Source organism: Pelodiscus sinensis, chromosome 23 (genome assembly GCF_049634645.1).
Source record: "Pelodiscus sinensis isolate JC-2024 chromosome 23, ASM4963464v1, whole genome shotgun sequence".
NCBI lineage: Eukaryota > Metazoa > Chordata > Testudines > Trionychidae > Pelodiscus > Pelodiscus sinensis.
Window position 1 is genome coordinate 6339412 of NC_134733.1, and position 22817 is coordinate 6362228.

The 22817-nt window shown below is 52.8% G+C and overlaps 1 long non-coding RNA gene across 1 annotated transcript in view; it reads right to left on the reverse strand.

Annotated features, from left to right (window-relative positions):
• LOC142819431 (uncharacterized) overlaps positions 1-22817 on the reverse strand; it is an 89618-nt gene that overhangs the window by 55841 nt on the left and 10960 nt on the right. Inside the window, exon 2 of the long non-coding RNA XR_012897325.1 lies at positions 10332-10547. This is a non-coding gene — a long non-coding RNA (uncharacterized LOC142819431). The remainder of the gene's footprint in view (positions 1-10331; positions 10548-22817) is intronic.

Below are 22817 nucleotides of genomic sequence, written 5' to 3' on the forward strand. Positions count from 1 at the left end.
ATGCAACACTTCCTATTCCCAAGGTAACACGTACACAATGGAAGAGGTCTGCAGTGATACCTAATGATTTATAGCTGCTGCTAACCCACCAGCAACGTGCTAGGGCTTTTTAGGAGTGACAAGAAGATGAGTTTCAGGGAAGCAGGGTGAATGTTGAGTACATAACCGGGCTTCGGGACCGCGCGGTCCTAGGCTTTGCCCTGCTGCTGCTTCTGTGACCTGTAGGGGAGTCGCTTTCCTCTCCCGGAGCCACAGTTTTGCTTGTACCAGTGTGTGCGTGCGGGGAATGTCTTGCCTGCCTCACACGGGCAATGTGGGGCTTAATTCATTTAGAGCTGTAAAGTGCTTTGGGAGCGGTGGCTGAAAGACGCAACGGACGTGCAAATGACTGTTGTTCCAGAGTCTCCGCTCCCACAGAACGGGAGCTCTAATATGATGTCATTTATCAACACAACGCGAGGCCGTTGGACGCAGTGTTGCTAGTACAAATGGCGAGCCAAAGCAGCGTTCAAGGAAGCGCAGGGCTGGAAGTCCCTCAGACATCCATGTGCGTCCCAGCAGGAGCTGTGGAGCTAGATGCAAGAATTGCTAGCTGGCTTGTGCTATGCAGGCTGAACTGGGCCATCCAAATAGTCTTTCTGGCCTTGAAATGCAGGGCTTGCATGGAACCAGCTAGCACGACCGAGCAACAGCGCTTAGCAGAGAGAACTTAAGGGGCCCGGACAAGGGAAAAAAGTGTTGTTTTCATGGGAGATTAAACTAGTGGGCAAATTAATGAGGCAGAGAACAACAAAGGCTCTGTCGCCCTCCTGGAGCTGTAAATATATGTGCAGTGCATGCGAGCTAGGGATGTAAAATCCTGTGTAATCAGTTCACTGGTTAAATGTTACACTTAACCGATTAAGTGGGATCCCAGGGGGCCGGGGGTTGCTCCAGCTAGACTAAAGCAGACCCTCCCCTGTGGGGGCGGAGCAGCAGTCCCACAGGGCCAGCCCATGGGACTCCTGGCTCCTGGCCCTACAGGGCTGCCGGCTTCCAGCTCTCTGGAGCTCCTGGCTCCTGGCCCTACAGGGCTGCCGGCTTCCAGCTCTCTGGAGCTCCTGGCTCCTGGCCCTACAGGGCTGCTGGCTTCCAGCTCCCTGGAGCTCCTGGCCTGGCAGTGCTGCCAGCTTCTGGCCCCATGGGGCTGCTAGCTCCCAGCCTGCTGGGCTCCCAGCTCTGTGGGATGGTTGCGCATCCCCGACCTCGTGGGGCTCCTGGACACCAGCCGTGAATTGATTGCCTGGTAAGCATTTCCTGGTCAAGGTGATACGTACCATGTAACCGGTTAACCAGTTACCCATTCACATCCCAAAAGCAAGCGAGGAAGGGTTCCAAGAGCAGGTAATGGGGAATTGCTATATGCTGCCTCCGGAGGGCCAGCAGGGCGCTGCGTGAGGTGGGTGCAGTCGGTGCTATGGCGGGGCATGGCCTCACCTCAGACAGAGGCCATGGTGTTTTTTCTGAAGAGCGGGCTGTACCGTTCAGAATGCCGATTCTCGGAGGGTGGTGCCGGTGGCACACAGTACGCTGCTCTGTGCGCCAGCCTGCCTGCTGGGACCTGAGCCGCCGTGTGCCAGAAACCACCGAGCAGCCCTCCAGCTGGGGGCTGCCCTCTGTTCCTCACGCCAGGGCTGGAGCAGAACAAAAGCTGGCCCCAGGTGGCTCTTCCTGACCCCTTGGATCACCGAGCACGGCTTGCCTCGTTCTACATGGCTGTTCATTTACTGCTCTTGCTTCTGTCCCTTGGCCACCTGGCCTTCAGCGGAGCAGCGTTACCCGTGGGGGCACCTCTTGCTCTGTGCTCATGCCAGCAGTTGGCCTTCCAAGGCAAGATGGAGGTACCTGCAGATGCTGGACAGGGACTCAGGGCTCCTAGGTTCTATTCTTGGCCAAGTCAGCCCCCCCCCCCCCTTTGCCTGCCTTGTCCATTTAGATGCAAGCTCACGAGGCAGGGACTGTCTCTCCTGGCATGTAACGTGCCTGGCACAATGGGTCCCTGGTCTCAGTGGGGCCTCCGGGTGTGATTCCAATGCCGATAACGCTGGGGAGCCAGCTATTGTGTCCCTCTCTGTAGGGTCTAACTCCCAGCCAGCACAGATGGGAAGTGTTATCCCCACTTGGCAGATGGGAGACTGGGTCACACAAAGGTGAAGTGACTCTCCCAGCGAGCTGGCAGGAGTTAAACTCGGCTCTGCCGACACTCGACCATCACTGTCTGTGCCTCTCGCCTCACCCTGTGAGTTATGGGAGGCCTGGGGAGGCCACCTACAGCACTAAAAGAAAGGGAGCTGACCACTAGCCCTATTGGAGCGAGACAAACCACCCGGAGCATCGGCCGTCGTGTCCCGTAGCGGCAGAGCCAAGTCTCTCAGAGGCCGGGCGGGTGGCTTGCCCTGGAATTCTTCCCTCCTTGCCCCGGCATCTTAGGACTCGGCAGGGATTGTGATTGGACGTATTCGTGGAGCTTTCATCGCATGACCTCGTCTTTCATTAAAGCTTAATCTTCAGTTGCTGGAGACCCGGGACGGTCCTGGCGGCTGGCAGCCCGCAGACTCCACGAAGCGTGCAGGCTGCAGTTCAGCCAGGCGCCGCCACCGCCAAGACGGGCAGGATCGATGGCTTCCTGCTCTGTCGGGCGTGAGAGTGTCATTTCGGCAAGTGGCAGCCAGCGCGCGGCTGCATGTCCATGTGAGACAAATGGCTTCACGCTGGAAATGCCTCTGGATTGCTCCATCGGTGACTCCGCAGCACGAGGGGGAGTGCTCCGACCCCAGCGTTCACACGCGCAAAGCGGCTCGGCTCGGCTCCAGCGCCTCTTCGGCTGCGCAGTGTCCGTGCTGGCGCGGTGGCTTCTGCCAACAGCCCTGGGGAGGCTTCTGCTCCTTAGAGAAGGGAGTGTGCACGTTGCAGGGAGGAGGGGAGGGCTGGCTCCGTGCCTCCTTGCTCCTGCGCCTCTTGCTTCCTTGGCACGGAGATGGGGACTGGGAGCGGGAGCGGGAGGGAAGCCTGTGCTTTCACCTCTCAGGGGTCCTGAGCACCCGCAGGTGAAGCCCAGGGAAGATGCAGAGTGCGGCACCTCAGAAAAGCGGGTCCCCACCTGCTTTCCGGCAGAGCTTCTTCCACCCAGGGAGGTTGAGAGGAGGACGCGAGAGGGAGGGGTCTGGCCTCTCCCCCAGCTCCTGGGTCATTCAGAGCTGATCCAAGTGCTATGGCTCGGGTTCATCTCTGCTTCCTGGGGCCGGGCAGCTTCACACTTGGGGCACGTGAGAGCGGGCTGCAGAGGAGCTGAAGTGCAAAAAATAAGGTACCTTGGAGTCTCCTCTCAGAGCCCAGTCTTCTGCTGGTGTACATCAGTCGCCATGCTGGCCAGGGCACTGCATTTCCCAATGCTGAATATCATAGAATCCTAGAGCTGGAAGAGACCTCAGGAGTCATCGAGTGCAGCCCCTGCTGGGGAGAAGCTTCAGTCCAAATCTCGCTCCATGGCGCGGTCACGTCTCCGGATGGGCGACTGTTGTGCTGTAGGCTGCCCACAGCCGTCTGCGTAGCCCCTGCCGCCATGTTTGTCTCCCCCTCCTTCCCCCCCGGAATCACACCGTGTGTCGGAGAAGCCTGTGGGCTGTGCCATCAGTCCAGCGAGCCCCACTTTGCCAGCTGTCTGGAACAGAGCTGCACCCGGGTCGGCCTGCAAGGTGCGGCTCTTTGGCTAGACCGCTCAGGGTTACACCACCGCTTTCCATGGCCCTGGCTCACCTCTTTGGTGCCTTAGGGATGCTCTGCACCTGTCCAGAAAAGTGACGCCTGGCGGACCCCGGCGAGATCCAGAAAGAACCTTTCTCCAGTGTCCTCTCCATGCAGTGGTCTGGTTGGAACCCAGTGGCTTGGGATGGGCCAACCCGGCCTCACCTCAGACCTAATTCCCCGTCTCTCCGTACGGCAGAGAGACCGTGTGAGCTGTCGGTGCGCTGCAGCAGCAAGGGAGCCCAGCACTAGGACTTGACAGGCGTCTCCCTGCGTGCCATGCAAGTGAGGAGTAATAATGTGCGTCGGTAAATAGGGCCTGGATGTGGTGGGGCTGCGGATGACAGCTGCAGCCTGGGTTCTGCTGACCCTGGCATTGTGACTACCTGAAGGGGAAGAGTCTCTATAAAATATTGAAAGGAACTAATAGAAAGCTTGACAGCATGACTAATGGAGTGGAGCGAGGCCGTGGGGAGAGCCAGCCAGGCAGCTCCTGCACCTTGTGCATTGCCGTTTGCTTTGTTCCCAGTTGTCAGCGGATGCAAAACCCCAGGCTGCTTGGCAGCAGGTGCTAATGCCGGGCCCAGGGTAACGCGGACAGGCAGCTGCATAAAAAAAGCGTCAGGAGGGGGCAGGAGTGACCATGCGGGAACCCTGCAGCTGTGCTAAGCGGGGCGGCAGCAGGACAGCGGTTGCCCCAATGGGTAGGGGATGCGGGGGAAGGAAGAGAAGCCAAAAGAACAGAAGCCGCCCAATTGGGCATCTGGGGTGCCCCCAGCCTCTAGCTTCACACTTTCTCTCATCATGGCTGCCAGCCCGTGGCCGGGGAGAACTGGATGGGAGCCTCTTTGGAACTTGCCAGTGTCGCTCCCCACTTAGAAATGGGGGATCACGATTTCAGACCTTCCCCACTCGGGCTGTCCATGTGTGGCTCTGCTCCTGTGGAGCAAGACGCCAAATGCAGATATTGACCTTCAGCTGCTCTGCAGCTTTGTGATGTGGTTATTGATCAGCTGCCATGTTCCACCTCGGGGTGGATGCATTTCACGGATGGGCGAATCCATTGCCAGTCGCTGGACAGGGATTCTTATCCAGGGAAAGCCGTTGTCATCTTTTTGACCTCTGTCTGCCTGTAGGGAAAACTCAGCCTTGCCGAGAGCTTGTTACCTCAGATATTCCCTCTTCCAGGGCCTGGCCCCGGCAGGTCCTCAATGGTTGGGTAGGCCTCAGGGTGGCACCTTTCTGTCATTCTGCACGGTGCATAGCGATTGGGGGTATACTCCCGCAGGAGAGGGATTGGGGTGACTCGAGCCGAAATCCACCCAACCCCTCCAGTTCTGCTCGACAGCAAAGAAGCGGCATCTGCTGAGGAGCAACGTTGCCTAGTGGATAAAGCAGCGGGCAAGGCCTCGAAAGAGCTGCATTCTCTTCCCAGTCCTGCTGGGAGAGCTTGGACAAGTCACGTCAGCTCTTTGTACCTCAGTCCTCATCTGTGAAATGGGGATGATACTGAACCTCCTCTTATAAAGCACTTTCTGATCTGCCAAGGGAAGGCCGACTAGGTACAATTATTGCTGCTTACCTGAAGTCACCCTGCAGTAGCCTTCAGCCACAACTCTCCTCTGCTCCCACCTGCCTGTCTCTTTCCAGTCCCTCCGCCTGTTAATGCATTTTAATTTACATTTTTGTCGCCCTGATTAGGCAAGCTGTCGGGGCGAGGGGGAGGGGAGAAAGGGACCCTGGTTCTAAGGGGCAGAGAGACTCTGATGTCTTTTTTTTTTTTTTTTTTTTTTTGCTTTCCTCCTGAAGAGCTGTCAGAACCATTTATGTGTAGGTGGATTGGCAGGCAGCTGGCAGGACTAATTGGCAGGCCAGGCCTGCAGGATGGCAAAGTGCTATTCCAGCCTCTCCACGCCCTGCTGGGGTTACCACCTCGGCTCTGATACAACGGGGGGCTGGGAGCAAGAAGGGAAGCAAGGAATCAAGGCCCATGTGCCACCAGGGTGCTGCTCCACTACGCTGGATCCACACGCCCTGCACGATCCTGGCACAACCGGCCTCTGAGAGAAACGAGGTGAAGGGAGCAGAGGGAGCGCTCGATTCCTCGCCTCCGCGTCCTCGCTGCTAGAATCACCAGTCAGCCCCTCAGGCTGCCATGGCCTTGGCTTAGAAATCACGTGATCTTGAAAGTGCCGCAGTCGGTGTTAGGTGGCCTAATGGCGTGAGCCGCTGGCGGGGTCTCGTTTCTAAGCGTTTTGCTGCAGCAGCCGCCAGGGCCAGAAACTGAAGTTAAGAAATGAACGCCAAAATGCTCACTATTCCCAGGACTCCAGGAGCTGGAGCATTACTGTGATGAGACTCGTGGTAAAATCATGAGAGCTGGCCCCACAGCAGCAATGGGGATGGCTGTTCCTGCCCCCGTAGCAGGCCTCAGGTCACTACTTCCAGGGCCTGCTGTGTATTTCATTCCTCCACCTTCTCATCCCTGGCCGAGGACCCACTAACACCGTGTTTTTCTCAACCTGTGATACGAGAACCCTTAGGGGTACCTGAGAGAAATCTGGGGAGCACGTCAACAGAACTGAAATTTGGAGAAAACTGGATTTTTGTTTGAAGTTTTTCAGCGTTTTATTATTTTTGTAATTTTTTACACCCAAAAATGTCATCGCCTGCCCAGCTACAATTAAGTTGTTTAAACAAATGTGTTGCAATGGTAGAAAAAATTTTTGCGCGTCTGAAAACTGTAGGTGCTGGGGGTACTTATAATCAGGGCTCGACACATAATGTAATCTACTTGCCCATGGTGAGTAGAGTACAACCCGGAAGAGCCGGCACAGAGCCATCTGTGCTGCGCAGAACCGTGCGGCTGGTGAGCAGGGCTCGCCGCCACTTGGCGAGCCCTGCTTACAATTATTTTTTTAATGGGTATTTTATAAAAAAGGTTGAGAAACACTGCACTAACATATCCAGTGGAAGCCTGCCACTGGCTGCGGGACAAAGTACTTAAACAAATGCTTTCAAATATGGCTGGGGGAGGGGGGGAATTAGTTTTTGGGACAAAATATAGTTCAGAAGACGAGAGCTCCTTTTAATTAATAGCCCTGCACCTGTGTGTGCCCAGCTCTGGAGAACCTTTGGCATCCTTTCTATCCAGGTATATGGAGCTCAAAATCTGTCTTGAAAGAGGAAGTTTCAATGAAGGAAAACAGCTCCAGCCACAAACATACAGATTCCACACAGCTTGAGCCCCAACTTTGTGTCTCTTGTTTACCAGGTTCCACATCATGCCTGGAACTCTTTACAGCATGTAGAGACCTCTAGTGGCTGAATACTATTTTGAAAGTTAATTTATCATGCACCTGTCACTCACGGGGACTTTTCAAAGGCCATAACCCACACCTTTGACCTTCATTTCCCCCAACATCGTCATGGCCACTTGTTCTCTGGGCCTACCCTTGCTCTGCTGGTCCATTGATGCATTCCTGGAATGTATGGGGGGCAGGGCTCTCACTTGATGACCCCAGCGGTCCCACTCAGAGATTAGATGCAGAGACTGGGGAGATCTTGGCTCTGATGAGCAGTAGCCCAGGAGCCTAGGAAGCATGAAGCAGCTTTTTTTACAGTTCTTGCACTCTGGGGAGCCTTTTCCTTTCTCCCATCTGTTGTCTCTCGCCCCGACACCTCCTCCTCCATTGTTGACACACTCGGTTCCATCCTTGTTGATTGTCTCGGGGTCTTTCGGTGTCATTTCATTGTTGTCATTTGGTTTTGAAACCCCTTTTCTTCTCAGCTCTACAGGGATTGGAAACTTCCTAGTCAGTTGCTGTATAATTAACTAAAGCCAGAGTCTAATCCCCTGCCAGGCAAGGAAGGGCCTGGTGAGGCTGGGTTTGACTCCCTACCAGTTGGATTCTCTCCTGCTGTTCTTTGCTGATGGATGCTAAGGTGTAGGTGGTGTCAGAGATTCCTGGATTATAGATCCAGAGAGGACCACTGTGATCCTGTAGTCTGTGCATACCACAGAGCATCGGCCTTTCCCTGAATCAGCGCCTGTTTGAGCTAGATCGCAACTTTTAGAAAAAACACCCCATCTTGGCTGCGAAAGTGCCAGTGACGGAAGATCCAGCAGGAACATTGGGATGCTGTTCCAGTGGGTAAGTACTCTCATTAGGAGAACGTGGCACCTTATTTCTAGTCTGCCTGCGCCAGCCATGTCTGGAAGAAGGATGGTCCTAGCCCCCTGCTTTGCTCGCTCTTCAGAATTGTTCCGATTAGGTCCTTATCTTGTTCCAGGTGAAAGAAATAATACCGAAGGCTGTCAGATCAATGGCCCTGCGCAGCACAATTCTTTGTGTATCCTCCAGGCTGCCTCACCTTTCAGTGCAGTTACAGAGGGAGCCTCACTAAATGGGATCTCATAGGTCTCCAGGGCCCAAATGGACTTTGGCTCCTCTACTGAGTCTTCAAACGAGGGGTCCAGATGAGGTGGTTTGGTGACATCATCATTATGTTTGTCCCCGAGGAAGCAAATGAAGTATTTCCTGGGAAAATGCAATCCTCTCGTCTAGGGGAAACAAATTCATTACTAGAAGACTTACCCGGCATTGTTGGATCCTTTGGTGCAGGGGACTGGTGGGGGGGTGCAGGAGTTGGGGCAGGAGTTGCGGGAGCTCAGGGCAGAGGGCGGGGTGGTTAGGAGCTCACCGAGTCTGCTCATGGCAACGAGAATGGCACTGCAGCTGCCAGCCCCCATCCTGGCTCCTCCGGGGGAGGGGGACAGGGCTGCAGGGCCTGGCCCCGGCAGGCCCTCAGTGGTAGGGTAGGGGAGCAGGGCTGTGCACTCCAGATCTTGCAGAAGGGCATGGCTGTGCATGCTGGCCCCAGTCCTGGAAGGTCTTTGGGGGATGAGGGAGTGAAGCTGAACTGGTCGGCCCCAGCAATACTCCCAGGAAGGCTGTGGGAGGGCGGGGAGGCACCCTGGCCTGTGGGGAAGGAGTATATTGGGAGCCAGGTGGGCAGCCTGGCTCAGTTTTGGCTTGTGCCAGGACTAGAAGCCCCCCTCGCGCCCCAGGACAGAGGCTGCTGCCACCCCGCACTGCTGCTTCTGTATCAGAGGCAGCAGCATGCAGCATAGGCAGCCTGTCCACGAGAGGAGCTGTTTTTTAAACTGGCTCCCCTGGCGGACCTGCTCCCACCTGGCACCCTGCACTGCTGCCTCTAATATAGAGGCAGCAGCACAGAGTGGCTGGGGGCTCCCCGAGAGTGAGGCTGGAGCACATCGGCTGCCGGCCCTGCCCCCGGGGACTATAGAATAGTCGAGTAACCGATAGGAATTCATGAGGTTAATCGACTATTCAGTTAACTGATATTTAACATCCCTAATGGAGAACTCTGGCCCCAGCTGGCTGTTCTCCTCCCGGTGTGGCTGCCCCACTGTGGTCTCTCTGCAGCATAACTGCATATGAGTCAACAATGTGCCCTTGTAGCCAAGAAGGCTAATGGCATATTGGGGTGCATTAGGAGGAGCATTGCCAGCAGATCCACAGAAGTGATTATTCCCCTTTATTCTGCTCTGGTGAGGCCACATCTGGAATATTGTGTCCAATTCTCGGCTGCCCACTATAGAAAGGATGTGGACGCATTGGAGAGGGTCCAGCGGAGAGCGACCAAAATAATTAGGGGGCTGACCTATGAGGAGAGGCTGAGGGATTTGGGTTTGTTTAGTCTGCAGAAGAGAAGAGTGAGGGGGGATTTGAGAGCAGCCTTCAACTTCCTGAAGGGAGGTTCCAAAGAGGATGGAGAGAGGCTGTTCACAGTAGTGGCAGATGGCAGAACAAGGAGCAATAGTCTCAAATTGCAGCGGGGGAGGTCTAGGTTGGATATTAGGAAAAACTATTTCCCTAGGAGGGTGGGGAAGCACTGGGATGGGTTACATCGGGAGGGGGTGGAATCTCCATCCCTAGAGGTGTTTAAGTTTCGGCTTGACAAAGCCCTGGCTGGATTGATTGAGTTGGGATTGGTCGTGCCTTGGGCAGGGGGCTGGACTTGATGACTCCTGAGGTCTCTTCCAGCTCTGTGATTCTATAATGGGTCTGATGACTGTGGTGTGTGATGCGCTGTGTCCGGGGATTCACTGCAGCTTCTTCCGAGGGCTAAATACTGAACCAAACTAACGAAGTAAGCAGTGGAAAGTCCATCAGGCAGAGCGAGGGGCGGGGTTGGAATGGCACAAGCCGTTCCACTGGAGGCAGCCCAGAAGGGGAGATGCAAGGAACTCAGAGCATCTCCCAGGTACTTTCACGGAGACCCCCCAGGCTGGGTTTTGAAAGCTGTCCTCCCCAGGCAGAAGGCCATCCCTAATGAAGGCTAGGTCACAGAGAGGGATGTCTGAACCAGAGGCAGGATTGTTTCATGGGGCCCTTAACATATTTCATGGATAATTTCACAATTACTCATCAGGAAAAAGAAAATCCCAAGCCCTCCTTCCTAATCAGCGTCTGAGCAGCGAGCCTCGTCTGCTTATCTCTGCTTCCCTGCTAATCGCTTACCACTGGGCTGACTCGCCTGCTTTGTTTGGAGTGACTGTTCCCCACTTGTGCCGTGGCTGCTTGGCTTGTTTTTCTCTCTACTCCCTTTTGTCCCTTGTCGCAGTGCTGGCTGCGTCTTCCATGCCTCGCCGCGGACAGGTCCCTCTGACCCTCTCCACCTTGCCCAGCTCACCGGCTGCTGTGGAACCACAGAGTGGCTTCTTTTGATGCAGGATCCTAAGAAAAGAGAGAAATAATCTGAAAAACAAACTAACAAACCCGCCAGAGTGTGGGGCTCTTCTTTTGTATCCAGACGGGCGGCTTTATGAATGAAAGTTAATAATAATATTTAGCTTTTATTAATGCTTGTCAGCAGAAGGGGCAACCACCTCTGGGACCTGACCATTCAAAAAGCCCAAGGTTTCCAGCCACCACGGCTACTATCGTGGCAGCTGGGAGACCCAGGCTCTTTAAAACACCACTTGGAACCCGGGGTGTTGTGCATCAGTGACACTAAAAGCTGGTGGAGGACACAGCATGGCCCAAGTGGTACTGAGGGCTAGCTGCCCACAGCCCCTCCCCTTCTGCCCAAGGCTCCGCTCCTTCTGCACAATGCCCCACCCTTTCTAGGAGCTCACAGGTACTCCCCCTGCCTTACCCAGGGTACGTCAACACGGCAACATGCTTTCAAAATAACTAGCGCGATTCCAAAATAACTTAGTCCGCGTCTACACAGCAGGCAGTTATGTTGAAATAGTGTCAAAATACTGTCAAGCTGGAGGACTTCTTACTCCGATTCCTGTAACCCTCATTGTACAAGGAATAAGGGAAGTCAGAGGAAGAGTGCTCTATTTCAAAATAAGTGCTGCATAGATACGCCCTCTCTTGAAATAACTTATTTCGGAATAGTGCTAGTTATTTTGAAATAGTGTTGAGCTACGTCTACACTGGCCACAATTTCCGGAAAAACCATGCAAATCAGGTAAGTCAGGATAGGGAAATCCGCGGGGGATTTAAATATCCCCCGCGGATTTAAATAAACATGTCCGCCGCTTTTTTTCCGGCTTGGGGAAAAGCCGGAAAAAAAGCGTCTAGACTGGCACGATCCTCCGGAATAAAGCCCTTTTCCGGAGGATCTCTTATTCCTACTTCAAAGGACTTCAAAGTAGGAATAAGAGATCCTCCGGAAAAGGGCTTTATTCCGGAGGATCACGCCAGTCTAGACGCTTTTTTTTCCGGCTTTTCCCCAAGCCGGAAAAAAAGCGGCGGACATGTTTATTTAAATCCGCGGGGGTTATTTAAATCCCCCACGGATTTCCCTATCCTGACTTACCTGATTTGCATGGCTTTTCCGGAAATTGTGGCCAGTGTAGACGTAGCCTTGCAGTGTAGACGTACCCTGGCTATTTTGAAATAGGATCCGCAATTGACGTTGCTCAATTTGCATCACTTATTTCAAGTTAAGCCCTGCAGTGTAGGTGCATCCTCAGGTTCCTGGCAATTCTGGCAACACCTCTGCTCTTATGGCTCTTTTCATGGGTTAATCTCAAAAGGGTTTACACAGGAAGGTAACTTTGCTGCTGCCGTGCCTGAGAAGGCCTGTCTCTCCGGGGAAGCTCTCCCAACATAGTTATACCAGTGTACAAATTGGCTATGTCTAGACTGGCATGATTTTCCGCAAATGCTTTTAACAGAAAAGTTGTCCGTTAAAAGCATTTGTGGAACAGAGCGTCTAGATTGGCACGGACACTTTTCCGCAAAAGCCATTTTCGCGATTGGGGCTTTTTTCCCCAAAACAGATCAGAGCTGTCTACACTGGCCCTTTTGCGCAAAAGGGCCTGTGTAAAGGACTTTTGCCCGAACGGGAGAAGCATAGTATTTCCGCAAGAACACTGAGAATCTTATATGATATCGTCAGTGTTCTTGCGGAAATTCAAGCGGCCAGTGTAGACAGGAAAAACTTGCCAGTCTAGACACAGCCATTGTGTGTAGACCAGGCCTACTCTAGTTGGAAACTAATTTAAGGGTATCTACACACATAATTGACCCACTGTGAAATTGCACCTTTAAGCTGGGTCTACACATAGCTTTGGTACTGGTTTCACTATTTTTTCCACCAGTGTAGTTACACGAGTACAGTCTGTAGTGCGGACACAGATATACCGATGTAAAGTGTCTTGCTCTTATTTAGCTCATTCTCCTCTCTCAGGGAGAGAGTTATATAGTATAAGGCATCATTATATCTCTAAGGCTGTGTCCAGACTCCATGCCTCCGTCGACGGAGGCATGTAGATTAGCCAGCTCGGAAGAGGGAAATGAAGCCGCGATTAAAATAATCGCGGCTTCATTTAAATTTAAATGGCTGCCCCGATCTGCCGATCAGCTGTTTGTCGGCAGATCGGGAGAGTCTGGACGCGATGCCCCGACAAAGAAGCCTTTCTTCATCGACACAGGTAAACCTGGTTTCACGAGGCTTACCTGTGTCGATGAAGAAAGGCTTCTTTGTCGGGGCATCGCGTCCAGACTCTCCCGATCTGCCGACAAACAGCTGATCGGCAGATCGGGGCAGCCATTTAAATTTAAATGAAGCCGCGATTATTTTAATCGCGGCTTCATTTCCCTCTTCCGAGCTGGCTAATCTACATGCCTCCGTCGACGGAGGCATGGAGTCTGGACACAGCCTAGGGGTGCGTCTGCACTGCACTCTTAGCTTGAAATAAGCCACGCAATTTTGTGCAGCTTATTTTGAGTTAATTTTGAAATAGCTTATTTCGTAATTTGGCACTATCTATACAGCACCAAATTTTGAAATAAACCACTATTCCAAAACATCCCTTAATCCTCATGGAATGAGGTTTACAGCGAGCCCGTTACAATTCAAAATAACAGGCTTTTTTAAAAGATGCAGAAATAGCTATTTTGGGATACTGGAAATATCCTGAAATAGTGCCACAGTGTAGACGTAGCCTAACTGTACCCCATTTTAATTATTATTGCCCCCATAGTGTCTAGCAGCCCCCGGGAAGGACAGGGCCCCATAGTACTCGGCGCTGCACAAACACAGAGCAAGGTTGAATCATTGGAATTCCGCTGGGATAGTTAAAGTAGGCAGACAAGCCCTTAATTACATTGCTGCAACTTTGTGTATCAGCCAGGTCTAATTGAAATAAGCCTGGTTTAAACTGAAACGAGTGTCCTCACAGCCTTTGGCAGCAGTTCAACTAAATCGGTTTAAAACCACATCTTCAGGTAATTCAAATCACTCCATGCAGAGAAGGTTTCACGGAGAGTCATTCTCTGCTGAAAAAATGGTAAAATGCACCTGAAAATTATATCCACCTCACTGCCTTGTTCAGGGCTATTAGTTAGGTTGACCTGTAGATGCAGCTTGGTTGACAGAAAGATTCTTTAAGTGACTTGCTCATGGCTATACAAGTAGTCAGTAGCAGAGCTGCGAACTGGTTCCAGAGCCTTATACCTGGGTTTTAATCACAAGACCATCCTTTCTGTTTGTTTGTTTGTTTGTTTCTCCTCTGCTCTAGAGGAGAAGCTGCTAGAAACAAGAATGGCATATCTATCTGCTTTGGAAAGTTTTCTCAATATAGCCATTACCATACTGTTACTATTTGTATTAGAGTAGAACCTAAGGACTTCAGTCCTTTTTCTGGTCCCATTGTGCTGGGTGCTGTACATACACATAGTAAAGAGATGGTTCCTGCCCCTAAGAAGTGATACTGTATGATGTTATAGTACATAAGAACGGCCGTACTGGGTCAGATCAAAGGTCCTTCTAGCTCAGTATCCTGTCTGCCGACAGTGGCCAGCACCAGGTGCCCCAGAGAGGGTGGACCGAAGACAATGATCAAGCGATTTGTCTCCTGCCATCTCTCTCCAGCCTTTGACAAACAGAGGCACCTCATTTGAGAAATCTACTACATATTTTAGAAACTTTTTTTCTGTCTGTGTGTCCATCCATCCATCTGTGAGTCCATTTGTTCAAGAACTCCTCATAAACAGTAAGAGCTAGGACCACCAAGTTTGATAGGCAGCATCCTCTTATCGTAACTTAAAGCAAGGTCAGGGTTTGGTTGTGCCAGGACAATGGGATATATCTAGAATGTGATTGTTTCTCATAAAATGGAAAGGGAAGGGTGTGGTAGGGGGGACAGTTATACTGTAGAATGACCACGGGGGGGAACAAGAGGCCAGAGATAAGGACCAGGACAGCTATGACCCCACTGGGCCAGCAGGGGGTAGGAGTGGAGAAAGGGACAGCTATTTTCTACTATTCTATTTCAGAGAGTTTGTCTAGTTGTGTGTCTGTGTGCCTGTCTGTCCCTCAGCCAGGGGCATGCACCCCTCCTCTGGCTGTGCTCGCTACAGTGGCAGTGGCCATGGACAGATGCTTCTCACCTGGCCCTAAGCTGTTGCAGTGAGAGAAGATAGGAGCTGTCCTTTCTCTCTGGGGCAGCCTGCAGACTGAACCCCTCATCCTCAGCCCCACCCTAGAACAATGATTTAGATGAAGAAACATGACAGTTATTTGAGTTAAGGAGCTGAGTGATGCCGGGTAAATCTAGTAGGATAAAAGTGTCTAATTAAAGATTGTATCTTGTGGCATACACATGAATAGGGCAGAGAGCATGAAGAGGGCAGGTGTTTTCTTTAACTTTGTCTCACCCACTTGTGTGTATGCCAACCTTACTTTTGGCATTTTCTGATTTGTCTGAGCTTCGCTTTGAGACCTTTACCAGAGATCATTGTATAGTATTGCCGAGGTGTTATTTTAAAACAAGCACGAAGATGGGAGGAAGAACCACACCAAAAGAAGCATCGCTCTGTAGGATTTCTAAACTCTGCTGCTATGCAGATGTATGATGCTGATTAACCAGTTACATTGGGACCGCTCCTAGAGGTCGCAGCCAGGTTGGAGCCCTGTTGTGCTAGGTACCGTCCAGACACAGAGAAAGTGACTTTCCCCGCTCCAAAGAGCTTGAAATTGAAATAGACGGGACGGTGGTAGGAGGGCCTAATGGGGGAGGGAGCTAATAGGATGTCTTAGCACAAACTGACTCCGCGCACAGTTCTCAGCCAAGGAGGATCTGGCTGGGGGAGTGACTCTCAGCCAATCAGAAGTAAAGATCACAATTTGCCCCCTGCCTGGCAGCAGAGGTGAGGTTTGCAAGGTGGACAGTAGCAGCTGACAGGGCTCTGCATGAGAGTGTTTCTAGCCATTACGTGGGGGGGTGTTCCAAGGTGTGGAACAGTTGGGTTGGACTCTGCAGAAACGCCCAGCAGGAAACCTCCAGGAGACAGCCCATCAGCAGGCACTTCCCCGTCCCCCCACATCCCCACAGCCTCATCTGCAGCCAGATGTGACTTGCCATCCAGTAGAATAGGTGTATTGCTTCTCAGAGATACAACGCAGCATAGGCGTGATGTTGACATAGGAGCCAGGGCCAGGGCAGACAGCCGTCCCCGTCCTCCTGTACTGGACTTAGTCTGCTCTCTTCATGCTTTCCCCAGCCAAAGCAATTCCCTAAAGCAACGTGCCGCAACTGGTCCTTGAGCCTCCAGGCAGCTCCGCCTCTGCATTGTCCTGCTCCTAGACCAAAGGCGCATCTTTTGTCAGCTGGTCCCCAGGAGGTGACAGTGACATACTTCCACAGTGTTCACGCCTGACCTCTTCCCCCTCATGCAGAGAAAGCTTCAAAAAAGGGGAGGGGGGAGGAGAAACTGAGGTACACACACACACACACACACTACAGTAGTGCCTGTAACAGCACCCCCACTACATCACATACTCTTGTGCAAATGGGGCTCTAGAGCCCTAAGTTTTCTTCCCAGCTCTCTCTCTGACTGGCTGCAAGTCGTGACTTGGCCCTGTGCCTCAGTTTTCTCACCTGTAAGATGGGAATAATTACAGTGACTCTCCACGTGCTATGGGGCATTTTATCAGTATCTCTCAGGACCCAGGTCACACAGCCCTGAGAGTCCTAGAAATGCCTATAAGTGGTCATAGGGCAAATCTTCTCACTCTGCTCTGTTCCCCCTTACTATTCTCATTCTTCTCTGGGCTTAATGCTTCTGTTTTCTTCCAATTTCTTTTCCACCATCTTTGCTCCTTCCTGGGCTCCCCCGTCTCCTGGCCTGGAAAGCAGTCCTCTGCCTTATGCCTCTGGAAGACTCTAGGTAGCCCTCGATTGTACTGGCAGCTCCATGCTTACCCTTTCAATTACATGGTAATGCACGTTAAAATTACAAATTTATTTATAGTGAGTGGTTTTTTTTTTTTACTCTTGCAATTTTTTACAGCTCATCTGCTGTAACAAATTCTACTTCATAAAGCAAAGGAACAAGTTATCATTACCTTATGGAAATAAACGCCAGCAGCTGATCTTTATTCCGGGCCTCGGCGTTTGTCTTCTGGAATACTTAATACAGTTTCAATCAAGGCTCCGGATTTGTTCCAGTCACCGAGGATGGGGGAAACTCAGCTATGGGATTCAACTTTTATTTTCTTCCCGCTCCACCCCCATGCGATGTAATTTACTCCCTCGCCAAGCTCTTGTTATTTGTTCGCCTTGGGTAGAGCGAGAACGGGGAGCTGTGTGTTTGTTCAGCATGGCCCAGCGGCTCTGATGAGACTCCTGCAAGGACTTGTGGGTCTCCGGAGAACGTTCTGTTCCAGCAGTGGAAGGGGAGCCGAGCTATTTGCCAGCACCTTCCTTCTGGGCCTGGTGACCTTGGGTCTTGCCCTTTTGACTGATGGAGCAGGTAATTGCTCTGTTTTTACATTTGTTGGGGGGTTAGTTGGTGTCCTTGAGACAATGGCTCAGGGCTACTCTGGGGAAGATGAAAATTCATATTGATAAAACAGTAGCGCCAATAGGCCTCAAACCCGTTCGGATGTGCACGTAGGGAGAAAAAGCCCTGCCCTGAAGCTCTCTCAGTTGAAACGGTCCAGGGCTGAGAAGGGAAACTGAGGCACAGAGTGGGAACGTGACTTGCCCAAGATTACGTAGCACATCAGTGGCGACGACAGGAAGAACCCAGGTCTGTGGAGCTCTGCTCCAATGCTTTTCTGAGTCTAGCGCCCCTTCCTGAAGGCAGGGGAGCCAAAGGGAGATTTGCCCTTTGGCAGAAGAATGAACCCCTTTTGCACTTGTTAAGCCCAGTCCTGTGTGGGGAGGAGCCTCCTAAACTCTCATTGGAGGCGGACAGCACCACACAGGATCGGGCCCTTCCTCCTACATGCAGGAGCGTTCTGCTACCTGAAGGAGACGGATTTGAGGGGTGCGTGGCAAGCCGCCTGCTCAGCTTGGGGAACAGCAAAAGCAGAGCTCCGCGGGGACAGCTGTGGTGCTGCGAGGCCTGGGTGCGGGGAGGGGACAGCAGAACAAGAAGGCAGGGAAGGATCTGGGAGAGACTGCACGAGGCCTCTGTGACCGCCCTGTGGGGAGGCTTGGCACAGATCTCACACCTCTTCCCTGCAGGTCATTGCACCCTTAGGGAAACTGAGGCACGCAGCAAGGCATGACTTGCCCACTGTTGCATAGTGGGTTAGGGACAGAGCCAGGAGAATGCAGGTCTCCTGGCTCCCTGCCTGGTGCTCTAACCACTCTATGCCTAAGAAGAGTTGGGCCCCGCAGAAAAGATTTGTAAGGAAAAATTCCTGGGTCCCTAGTGCGACGTGAGGCTGGGCTCACCTGGTGTGCGGCTTTGGAAGATGTCGCACTCCCCATGTGAACCTGGTAAGTCATTTCATCTCTCTGTGTCTCCGGCCAGGTCTGCGCTACACACTGACATTGGCACAACCAGTGGTGTAGCGAGGGGAGGGCAGGGGGGCAGTTGCCCCCAGGTACCACACTGGGGATGGACACACACCAATTTCATCCCCTTCCACTCCCCCTGTCATCCCTCGGCTCGCCTGCTCCTCCTCTGCCCGCCGCCGGCTGGAGCCTCCTCTCCACCCCCAGCCTGACCCTCCTCCATCGCCGTCGGCAGGTTAGTGCAGGCAGGGGCCTGGCCCCAAACTGGAGGGGGTGGGGAAAGAGGCGGTACAAGTTTCCCCCCTCCTCCCAGGATCGGGCTCAGCCATGCCCCAGATTTGGGGTGGCGGCAGGGTGTGCGTTTGCAAATTTTTTCTTTGCCCCTGGGCGCATAACACCCTCGCTACGCCACTGGGCACAACAGCAGCTCCAGGGGCGGTGGGTTGACTGTGCCGATGGGAACGCTCTCCTGTGGGCACAGTGGTGTCTCCCCGGAAGCGCTGCGGTGCAGAGATGCAGTGGTGCTGCGGTCGCGCGGGATGGGAAGACAAGCCCTTAGTCTCCAGTGTGCAAGATCTTGTGCCTATTCTCTTGTGCCTACTTCGACTGTCAACTCTGGGCCAGGCACTGTCTCTGACTGTGCATATGTGCCCCACCTAGCACATAAACCTGAATGCTGATGTTAGAGTCTCAGTGCCAATGACATTAAACCAGGAGCCTAGGGGACCGGATCTGGCCCCTGGTTTGCCTGGATCTGGCTCCCAAAGCTCAGGCCTCCCCCTCCAGCATCAGAGCGCCCCACCCCAGAGCCCAGGAGGGCCCACAAAACCTACTAGCTCTGGCTCCCCTAGGCTCTGGTGCGCAAGGGAAATGTGAGGAGTGTCTTTCTGCTTCTCACTTGGGGGCCATGCCAGCGAGGTGGCTTTTTGTGCAGCCCCGGGATGGTTTTTTTCTGAGGGTCAGTGGCCCCCAACCCAAAAAAGGTTGCCCGCCCCTGCATTTAAACCTTAGATTAAAAGCACAGTAAGCTTGCAAAAGCAAACCCTCACCGCTAGGAAGCTGCAGAATTAGGGTTGTCTCTGCGACTTCTGTTCTCCCCGTCATGGAGTGTGGGGGAGTCACCGGCCGGGCCTCTGCGACTTCTGTTCCCCCCCTGTCATGGAGTGTGGGGGAGTCACCGGCCGGGCCTCTGCGACTTCTGTTCCCCCCTGTCATAGAGTGTGGGGGAGTCACGGGGCGGGCCTCTGCGACTTCTGTTCTCCCCGTCATGGAGTGTGGGGGAGTCACTGGGCGGGCCTCTGCGACTTCTGTTCCCCCCTGTCATAGAGTGTGGGGGAGTCACTGGGCGGGCCTCTGCGACTTCTGTTCCCCCCTGTCATAGAGTGTGGGGGAGTCACTGGGCGGGCCTCTGCGACTTCTGTTCCCCCCTGTCGTAGAGTGTGGGGGAGTCACCGGGCGGGCCTCTGCGACTTCTGTTCCCCCCTGTCATGGAGTGAGGGGGAGTCACCGGGCCCTGCACCCCAACCACAGCTAGGTGTGATTCTCAGCCGGCAAGTAGAAACAGAAGGTTTATTTGTTCACAGGGACACAGACTTGTTGTTACAGGATCCAGGAGCAGTCAATATTATCCCTCTTGGGGACAGGGGGGCCCAGAGCCAGGCCCTGACAGGCCCCCCAAGACAGCTAAACTCCCTTCTCCCCAAGCTAGCTGACAAGCTCTAAGGGTACGTCTACACTGCATTCCTCCTTCGAGAGAGGAATGCAAATACAGGTGAACGAAATTGCAAATGAAGCGCAGATTTGAATTTCCCGCGCTTCATTTGCATAATGGCATCCGGGGGCTTTTTCAAAACCCCCTATTTCGAAAGAAAACGCAGTCTCGATGAGGTTATTTAAAAAAAAAATCCTTCTTTCAAAATAACCCGTACTCCTTAAAAAATGAGGTTTAAGGGTTATTTTGAAAGAAGGGTTTTTTTCTCGAAATAACCGCGTCTAAACAGCGTTTTTTCTTTCGAAATAGGGTGTTTCGAAAAAGCACCCGGATGCAATTATGCAAATTCAAATCTGCGCTTCATTTGCAATTTCGTTCACCTGCGTTTGCATTCCTCTCTCGAAAGAGGAAAGCAGTGTAGACGTACCCTGACTCTCACACCCAGCAACTGGTCCCAGCCCTCTGGTATTTGCTGTCACCTGGTCCTCAGGACATGAGAGACTGAACATACTCCCACAGTGAGCCATGCCCAGCCTTTCCCTCCTCATCCAGGTAGTGTGGCAGTGTCTGGGGAAACTGAGGCACACACAGAGAGTTATTACAGAACAGCACAGGACTGGTGAAACACTACACAACAAAGCGAACAGTGACTATAGAAACAGAACGAATACAGTGACTACAAAAGTGAATACAATCCCCACTGCATCACACACACACACACACACACACACGCCTGCCCTTGGGAGTATTATGCGTGATGATACAGTCTTGAATTATATTGTCACAAACCCGTCTGGGGACAAGCGAGGGGCGAGGTGTGTCAGGGAGTCCTGGCTGTGGGTCAGGACTCAGAGGTATTGGCAGAGCTACATGTGGGAACCCGGGACTGGAGGACGAAGGGGCTACAGGAGATGGGGCCTGAGGGGCATTGGCAGAGCTGGAAAGGCGAAGGGAGACGGGTTGTGCGTGTAACTAGGCCCGGGAGGCCTTCGGCACCACAGTCCCTTGCTCGCAGGAGCTGCGGGGTGGGGGAAGAGCAGCTGTTTCCCTTCCTGAGCCTGTGACTCAGCCAACCGACTCCCCCTCCTCGCAATCACTTTAGAAACCACCCCGACACCCGTAATCTCCTCAGGTGCTGCTCTGCTCCTCACAGTCCAACCAAATCGGAGCTCCACCCACCCACCACACTTCAACCAAATTGCATTAAACAGAAAGCCTGCTTTTTACATGTCGGCCAGATGACTGTTGTTATAACAACCCAGTGCAAATCTCGCCCCCTCCCCCCCCCCGCATTCGGTTCCTCTCCTCCAGCTGCCCCCCCCCACCCCCTCCTTCCACTCTGGCCCAATCTGCTGCCATTTCAGACTGACTCTTCCTGGGGACAGTCTGTCGTTTGCTTTCAGAAATGACCGCCCGCTGCGGGCCAGGCCTAAGGAGCTTAGAACGCAGTGGGTTTAACGGAAGTTAGAAAATGCTCTGCATAGCTTTTGCCTGGAGCCCCACCCCTCCCTCTCGGTTTTCATCTATTTTTAGAGGCATCACTCCTCTCTGCGCTAGCCTCCGGGCGCCTGCTTGATCCTCACCGCCTCTGGCTTACTTCCTGGGGTCATGAAATGTGGGCGAGAGAGTTAGTCCAATTTCTTTCCCAACCCCTCTCCCTCTTGCTCTGAAATCCCCATGTCAGCTTCTCAGCATGGGACTTTCGGCCAGCACTGGCTCCAGGCATTGTCAGAGCAAGCCAGAGCCCAGTGGAGGTGTGAAGCATCTCTTTACCCGCTCAGCTGTATGTAGGATTCCGGGTGGGTTGGGTTTCAGCAGAATGTTGCCAACTCTCATGATCTTCTTGTGCGTCCTGTGATATTTGGTACTTTTCTTAAAGCCCTAGTGCAGGGGGTGGCCAACCCATTAAATGAAGAGAGCCGAAACAGCGGTGGAAAAAATGCAAAGAGTTGTTGAGCAAAAAACCGCTTCGCAAACCGCGGGGGAGGCTTCGCAACCACACTTTCAGGGGTGAAGAGCTGCATGTGGCTCATGAACTGCAGGTTGGCTACTCCTGCCCTAGTGCCTGGAATCAGATTGGTAAGAGGCAATTTGGCCATAGAACTAATTTCCCGAGGAAATCAAGTGACTCCAGAGTCTGACTGGTTATAGGGACTGTTTCCTTCCCCTTTAGAGGGGACATGACCCCCCACCCCATAGAGGAAAGACAGACAGCCTAGGAAACCCCAACATCCCTAGCCCAAGCACAGTTTGATCCTGCAGTGAGCCAAGCCAGTGACTCAGGAAAGTTTAGTAGGGACTTTGACTTGATGGGAGGCACTCAGATCCTATAGTGATGGATGACAATTATACAGCCCTCAAAGAGATAGCTTGGGAATGTATGGTGATGGATTGGACGAGCACCTCCAGTTTCTTTGTTTGTCATTCTCGTGGGTGTGGATATGTGGCTACTGGCATGAATTGCTCAGGGAGGGTGTGAAATCTCTGTCAGTGGAGGTTTTTAAGAGCAGGTCAGACAAATGCCTGACAGGGACGGTGTAGATCGGGCGTGGGCAGGATACGGCCTATGGCCTGGATTTGGATCACCAAACCTTTGGATATGACCTGTCCCACCAGGACTGTCAGGCAGGTCCCCTACCTGCTGCACTTCAGTGTACCGCACGTGGGGGTGGGAGTGTGGGAGGGGAGGACTTTGCACACTGCCCTTGCCCCCAGCACAGTCTTGTAGCTCCTATTGGCCGGGAGCTGCAATAGGAGCTGCTTAGAATCCCATCGTAGGTGCTAGCACTGGTAATTCAGATCCACTCTCCAGGAAATGTCTCCTCCATTACTTAGATCAGTGTTTGGCCTGCTTGACATCAGATTTTGAAACTTCAACAACCAACAAAAACCAAGAGGACATCTGCTTGCAAACATGGATCGCTTTGGAGCTGGCATTCCTAGATCGAATGAATGGGTGCGGATGAACAGTTTGGTCCAAATGTCAACCGAAAAAGCGTGGGAGGAAAAATTTCCTAGACTCGA